This window comes from Ananas comosus, unplaced genomic scaffold, assembly GCF_001540865.1.
Source record: "Ananas comosus cultivar F153 unplaced genomic scaffold, ASM154086v1, whole genome shotgun sequence".
Lineage (NCBI taxonomy): Eukaryota > Viridiplantae > Streptophyta > Magnoliopsida > Poales > Bromeliaceae > Ananas > Ananas comosus.
In genome coordinates this window covers 32,506-38,647 of record NW_017890710.1, presented here as the reverse complement: position 1 = coordinate 38,647, position 6,142 = coordinate 32,506, and the positions used below count along the sequence as shown (strand labels likewise).

The 6,142-nt window shown below is 39.9% G+C and overlaps 1 long non-coding RNA gene across 1 annotated transcript; it reads left to right on the top strand.

Moving 5' to 3' along the window:
- The first annotated feature begins 1,273 nt into the window (after positions 1–1,273).
- Positions 1,274–3,420, top strand: LOC109704124. Its single transcript, XR_002214183.1, has 3 exons — positions 1,274–1,477; positions 2,363–2,477; positions 3,223–3,420. It is a non-coding gene; the product is annotated as an uncharacterized LOC109704124 (long non-coding RNA).
- The last annotated feature ends 2,722 nt before the right edge of the window (positions 3,421–6,142 follow it).

Below are 6,142 nucleotides of genomic sequence, written 5' to 3'. Positions count from 1 at the left end.
ACAGCCACCAAGTCAACCTATTTAGTTTCTTCAATATCTAAGTCTTCTCAGCTGAAGCTAATCACTTAGTCCCTCTCTGCATCCAAGACCACTTCATTAACCACTATTCTTGCATTAACTTTAATTGCTTAAAATCACTTTCAAGGCAGTTAATCACAATTAATCAGGAATTAGCATCCATTTCCCGAGTTTAAACTTCTTCAAAGTTTTCTCTCCAGCTACACTTGCTACACAATAGCCTACGCCTTTCAGCTCCAATGCTGAAATTCAGCAATATAAATTTCATATAGTCTCATTGCCGTAGCGATTCATTAACTAGACCCGTAATAACTAAATTACCTTGGAATTAGCGCTGACTTAACTTCTTACTGCTTCAAATGGTCCTATCTCGCAAATCCGGGCAGCATAACAACAGGATTATCTTATTCCTTCACTGTCCTCTTTACTCGGCAGCACACAACATCAGCATCCCAGCTGTCAAAAAATCATCGAAGGCTCAGTTATCACGTGAATCCAATCAATTATCAATCGATATTTTTAATCCAGAGAGGGTAAATTACTTCTTACCAAAAAATCGAAGTTTCCTTGCTCGAAGTTGTTTCCTGCTGATTTCTTGCTCAGTCACCAATCGCGATCAACTTCTCGAAAGTAATCATTCAAAACGCAGGAAAACCCTTAAATTGCCCAACTCTAAGGCAACTATTTACAATAATGCCAATACTAGAAATATCTTACCTTAATTAGATACTTCTTTTTCTTCTCTTCTTTCTTTCTTTTCCCTGCAGACTGAAGCTGCTGCCTGCTCGTTATTGAACTGCTGCTGCTGCTGCTGCTGCTGTTTTCAGAAGGCAGGGAAAAGGGCTGCTGCTGCTGTTTTCAGCAGCAGGAAAAGAGGCTGTAAGGGGAGAAAAATAAAATCCTCACCTTTTTCTTGCTTACTTCTTCTTGTTCTTTTCTTCTCTCTTCCCTCTCCTTTCTCTTCTCCTTTCTTCTCCTCTCTCGTATGGAAGGGAAAGGGCAGAGGAAAGGATGGCGGGAGGTTCTGCTGGTTAGTGGAATTCCACTAACTATGCGTAATTACCATAATGCCCCTCTGCCTTAATTCCTTTAGCGGCACATTAGATACCTTTCCCAGGCGCTTCCAAAAGTCCGATTGAGCTCAAAGTTTTGAACAGGCATGTTCGGTTTACTCTAACAGCTCCAAAAGAAAATTTTTAACATTTCATTTGACCCCATTTGGTCACTGCGACTGTAAGAACTGAAATCTTGAGCAGCAGGTTGCCATTGTGGAGCTGCTGCTTAAGAGATCCGGTGTGGTGGCTGCTGCTGTGTGAACTTCTGAACACTCACATTGAAGCTTTGGAATGAGATGTTGAGAGGAAAGGAATAAATGCTGAAATGTTAGCTTGATCCAGAATTCAATCTGGTGCGAGGTTTAATGAGAGCTGAAAACAAACTAATTGGGCAGCAAATTAAGGTGATTCTGATTTCACTTTGTTTGAAATTGAATTAGCTAGTATAGAGAATGCTAATTGAGAATCCAATGGGTAACTGAGATAAAGTAAGGTCACTTATAGTTACTGCAGGTTTGAATGAGCTGAAAAAGAATGAGACAAAAGCAAATTTCAGCAAGAATTAGTGATTAATAAAGCTGAAATTAAATTGATTAAGTAGCTGCTTAAAGAGGTGCAATGCTGAAAATTAAGCATGAAGTCGGATTTCAGCATGATGCTGAAATTAATAGTGAGCTGAAATTTTAAGTATTATGAAAGTTACTTTAAGTAAATACTTATATAATGTTGAAAGGGAAGTATTAGTGCTGAAAATTTCAGCATAGTGCTGAAATTTCAGCATAGTGCAGAATTCAGCATGTGCAGAATTCAGCATGATGCAAATTTTAATATGAGCTGAAAATAGGTCAAGGACGCAATGAATTGAGGTTAAATCATGGATAAATTAGCCTACAGGGACCTTAATTATGCTGAAAGCTACATATATATGCTGAAATTTGCATATATATGCTGAAAACTGCATATATGTATGATGTACAAATGAATGTACATGGCAGGATGTTGGGGATGAAATTTGGAATAAGTTAACCTTAATTTCTGAAGTAGAATAAGGATACTTGCTGTAAGGGAATGCTAAGTAAGGGACTTCTCAAGTATCGAAGTTTCTATGTGTCATGAGCTTATAAAACCAATCTTATACTATGTATATGTCTACGTTGATACTATATAGACTAGGTGGAGTCGAAATCCTAACTTGTAAAATATGAGAATATGACCCTAGTTTAACCTCTTTTATTACTTCATAAATGAAAGTTAAACTTGTACAAAAGTCTAAATTGACATTCCGACAGGTCGGCGAAGCGTTAATTGCATTAGAAGCCAATTCGGCTCTAGTTGCATTGAGTCGCGTGATACCTTTGCGGATTCACTTCGAGACGTGGATTCTAGTTGTTGACACCACTACAGGTGGGTGGTGCTATCCGAAGTCTTTGAATCACCTTTTATGTCTATGATTTTCCATTGAGCATATTACTTGTATTCATGCATCATAGGGTAGTGACATTATGCAAGTGATATTTGAATATGTGAACGCTTAATAATGTGGAGAAAATGTGAACTTAGAATGTGGACATAGAACCTTATGAATGTATGGAATATAACAATAGTGAACTTGGTGACATTCTAATTAGAGATTTGGTTAGCATCAAGGAATGAATTTGTGAAACTAGCATAAAGAACTAGTTAGAGTAAAGTGTGACAGTGTTTGTCAGTTGAATCCTCTAAAGGGGGATCAGATCATACTCACATTTGTTTGGTTCAAGTGAGGTCGCTCCTCCTTGAACGATGAGCTCCGGAGTAGTCATCTTTACTGGACCAGGAGGTTGCGTCTCCCCCAGTTGACAGTCCCGTCGGGTGCAGGTTGCGTCTCCCCGATGTTTGGGATAGTGTCAGTGAGTTATTGTTAACCAGTGAGTTAACCAAAAGATTGGGTAAAGTTAATGAAAAGCATGCATGCTTATTTACAGTTTTTATATATATTGCTTCTTTCAGCTTTGTACAGGCATTGTAGTAGTTACATTTATATTTGGTTACTATCTGTTTACCTTTCTTGCCTACATATGCCTGAGTAGACCTAGTGGGTGAGTCGGCGAGGTCGGCAGCCGAACCCACTGGGAACTTTCTTGTAGTTCTCACACCACTAACCATACAGGTTTCAGTGCGAGCGTTGTGGCCGAGGATCAAGGTAAGAGCCAGCAGCCTAGCTAGTGGACACCCGAGTTGTAGTGGTTACCAGTTTGAGTTCATGTATCATCTATTTCGGTGTACAGAGACATGTAAATGAATGTAATAAGTGCATGTAAATAACTAAATGTTTCAGTTATGCAAGTTAGTTTAAAGTTTTAAATTACAGTGAAATTTCATGTTTAGCTAGCTTTACTATCACTTGTGTTTGTTGCTTGCCATCGTGCAAGCCATGTATATTGAAATGTGATCCTGGGAATTGTTTATTTCTTTATACATGTACTTGTTGTTGTTGAGCCTTGGGCGAACAGAGGAGATGCTGTTCGTTCGGCGTCTGTGTACGGGCCCGAATCGACCAAACTGGCGATAGCGGGACGTGACACTCGATCACTTGGAATCCTCCAACCGATCACGCCGCAAGTCCTTGCAGCAAACACGCCTCGACTCCACGAAATGCCCACCGAATCCACGGCCTTCACACGCAATCCTTGCGCAAATCCTCCATCCGGAGCTCGTAGAGATGATAATTTGTAGTGATTGAAACTTAGAAAACCATAAGCTATGAGAAATTCTCTTTTAGTCAATCATCAACTTGATTCTCAAAGGAACATTCAAATTAAAATCTAAGAATCAAGTCGACGAACAACAATTCAAAACTTGCGTTAAGAATAGAATCATAAAGCTCGAAAAACAAGTTTCTAGGGTTTCAAAATGGCCTAAACTCTAAGCATACAACATAATGTAACCCTCATAGCTTATTTATAGATTTAGAAGACTTAGAAGTAGACTAGGATTGCAAAAACACAATTTTAAAAACTGACGACGTCCTTAGGGTTCGGTCCTCTCGAGGAGACCAGTCCTTAGGGGACCGGTCCTCTCAGTTGGAGACCGGTCCCTTGTTGCGTAGCTGAAAACATAACCTACGGGAACCGGTCTCTCATCTCGGGGATCGGTCCCTCGTTGCGTAGCTGAAAACACAAGCTACAGGAACCGGTCTCTCATCTCAGGGACCGGTTGCATTGCTTTATTATGCAGCGAGGACCTCCGGGGACCGGTCCTTCTGATCAAGGACCGGTCCCTGAACTCCTGATAAGTTCAGATTCAATTATTTTAAAAACATTAATACAATCTAAGTCTTCTAAATACATTTTGAACATTTAGATTCACCACAAATGATCTATCTTGCATATTTGAGGTGCCGAGCTTCCCGAATGAGTCTTTGATCTTCAAATTGAATCTTCTTTCCAAAAATTTCGCTTTTAATTCTTCAAGACTCCATTCGACTTTACGAAATTCGCCAACCTAGAAAATCCTTAACAATCTCTCCCTTTGGCAATTTCATGACAAAACATATTACAATGCTCATACAAACCTCAGAAACAATAAAAAGAAAGAAGATTATCGCAATCACGAAACGACAATCTCCTGCATGACCGATCCAATAACAAGAATTACATTTTTCTCACAATCCTAATACAAACTCTATGACTTAGACATGGAGTCTTGAAGTCTTGAAAGTTCCTGCAAAAACATTCTCAAAACACAATCAAGATTCAAGAATATCTACTAAAAGATCAAATATAACATCATAGTCATACAGTCAAGTCAAAAGTCATTAGGAAACCAAATCGTTAGAAAACCAAAAAAAACTAAAAACATCATCATCTAAATACATCATCTAAACACATCATCAGCAGCAGCATCATCATTTCCCCCTTTTTGTCAAGAAAATGCCAAAACGATAAAAAGAGGAACCGAAAGCGCTCAATCCGACTCGTCACTCGGAGGTAAATCCGAACTACCACTGTCACGCCCCGAGCCCGCCTATTTGGTCGGTTTCGGGCATGCCAACAGACCGCCGAACGAACAGGATTTTTTCTGTACCGCGGACAGAGTCTCCCCTGTACGTCCAAGGTGTCGCAATCAATATAATGTACGAAGTTCCAACCAGGAACACATTTCAATCAAAGATTGCATAAGGAAGTACCAAAAACATAATCTACTTGTTATTACAAACATTCACATTCACTAGATACATTTTACATCACAAATACATATTACATTTAACTTCCAAATGCAATCAAGCTTTTATTACAAATTATTACAATCTTATTTCTTTCATGTTCTTACATCCCTAAGTAGCCGACTCAGGATACTGCTATCTCTGGTCTCGGTGGTAGGGCGCTAACTACGGAGTTACGCCCTCTCCTCGTGCCGCCGCGCCGCTCACGTGTGAACCTGTAACACCCCAAATCAACGTTGGGTGAGAACCAACTCCATGGTTCCCAGTAGGTATGGCCATCCAAGGGAAAAGCTCAACCAATAGGTCTAATGAGGTACTGCAACAGGTTAGTCCAATAACATATAACAGATATTTATACATTTATCCGATATTGAACTATATGTCATGCCTTGCGATATGCAATATGAAACCATGCAACTATACAAGTGGAATAAATGATTTTACTTTCTACAATGCTATCCATAGCTTTTCCATAATTTATACATCTTGTCACTTAACATTATTGGTTATTTGCTCCTAAGGTTTTCCTCTATCTTAGCCAAGCTAACCACCCGACTCGGTCTCGAGTAAATCATCTGCGGAATACCGCATACATCCAAGCTCGAGGTGATGGACGTCTCACATACACCTCAGCCTTAAAATCCACTCAACAGGGATACCCAATCTATAGCTCATAATGCATGCTTTTTCACGTTCACTTTGGCTTTTACCCAATCATACCGGTTAACATTTGTTAACCCCAATAACTCACAACCCAAATCCCTACTATCGGGGAGAATTCCGCTACGACCCGACGGGACCGTCCTCTGGGGAGAATTCTGCTACGACCCAGTGATGTCAACTCCGGAGCACACCGCCCGAGGGG